At 41.8% G+C, this 1,568-nt stretch overlaps 1 non-coding gene across 1 annotated transcript; it reads left to right on the plus strand.

Annotated features, from left to right (window-relative positions):
- Positions 1-277: 277 nt before the first annotated feature.
- Positions 278-384, plus strand: LOC112534281. Its single transcript, XR_003078577.1, has one exon. It is a non-coding gene; the product is annotated as a small nucleolar RNA R71 (small nucleolar RNA).
- Positions 385-1,568: the final 1,184 nt, after the last annotated feature.

A 1,568-nucleotide genomic window follows, 5' to 3' on the forward strand; every position in this document is an offset into this window, starting at 1 on the left:
ATGAACCGGCATCTGGAGTTGGTCAATCTTCTTGGTTAGAAGCTCCACCTGAGCTGCCAAGGCTACTGTAGAATCCACTTGGTTGACCACTCCTTGTCTTCCTAGTCGGCTCCTAAAGGATTGCCATTGATAATTGTTCATGGCCATTTCCTCTATCTAGTTTTGAGCCTGCTCGGGCGTCTTACTGTTTAGCACCACACCTGCTGCAACATCCACCATCTGGCTTGTCACAAGGTTCAACCCGCTATAGAAGGTTTGAACTTGCATCCACATTGGTCATCCGTGATGTGGGCAGCATCTCAAAAGGTCCTTAAACCTCTCCCATGCATCGTACATGCTTTCATCATCAAACTACACAAAAGAAGATATGTCATTTCTAAGTTTAGCAGTTTTAGCAAGAGGAAAACACTTATAGAGAAATTTTTCGGCCAACGCCTTCCAGGTAGTAATCGTCTACTGTGGAAGAGATTGCAACCATTTCTTTGCTTTGTCCCTCAAGGAAAATGGAAACAATCTCAGCCGAATGGCATCATCGGTTGTTCCATTTATCTTGAATGTGTCACAATTCTCTAAAAAGTTGGAGATATGTGCATTGGGATCCTCGCTGGGCAATCCTCCAAACTGCACACTCTACTGGATCATCTGGATAACATTGGCCTTTATCTCAAAACTGTTGGCCGCTACAGCAGGTCTGACTATACTAGTTTTCGTCCCATCCAAAGATGGTCGAGCAAACTCGTACATCGTCCTCTAGTCGTCATCGGCCTTGGGGTTGTGGTTCTCCATCACGTTAGCTCTATGAACCTGAACTGTAACTCCGACCTCCTCCTCAACTGCCTGCAAACATCATCTCAATAATCTGAAAGAGTGCTCCGGGTCAGATAAAGGTTCTATGGGATCAGGGTTAGAGCTCCTGGTCATAAACTACCTGAAACCGTCAATCCAAACAACCACCAATCAATAAAAATAATAAAATAAAGAATAAAGAATAAATAAATAAACAAATAATGACTAAAGTAACACGAAAACAATTCACTCTAGTCCACCGTTACGGTTTCCCCGGCAACTGCGCCAAAAACTTGATGGGCTACTTATGCAACCTACACCTAAGGCAGTGAACCTATCGATGCGGCCTAGCACTAGTGAGTATCAAGGTCGTATCCCTGGAGATCGGGTGAACCTAGAGTTACTACTGTTCACTATGTTATCTAGTCTGAAATAGGGTGTGAGAAGTCTAAATTAACTAACTAATGATTATGAATGCAAATAAATAAATGAACAGCAACTGACAATCGAAAGACAACTGCAACAAGAGAAACAAACCCAAAAGGGGACCTAAGTGATAGAATTCTAAAGGTTGATTTTATAAATTACCAATCTTGCTTACCCGTGCCTAAATCCTGAATCGAACTCGGTTCCTTTCTCGAGCTCACCGACTTCCTAAACCTGCACTAACCTAATGGAATCTCTTCCTATCAGATTATTACAGATTAGTATTATGCGTGATTTAGATCTATTAAGAATTGTTAATTCTTAATCCGGCGAGTAAATTAACCTTATCTTTAAGT

This window comes from Ricinus communis, chromosome 6, assembly GCF_019578655.1.
Source record: "Ricinus communis isolate WT05 ecotype wild-type chromosome 6, ASM1957865v1, whole genome shotgun sequence".
NCBI lineage: Eukaryota > Viridiplantae > Streptophyta > Magnoliopsida > Malpighiales > Euphorbiaceae > Ricinus > Ricinus communis.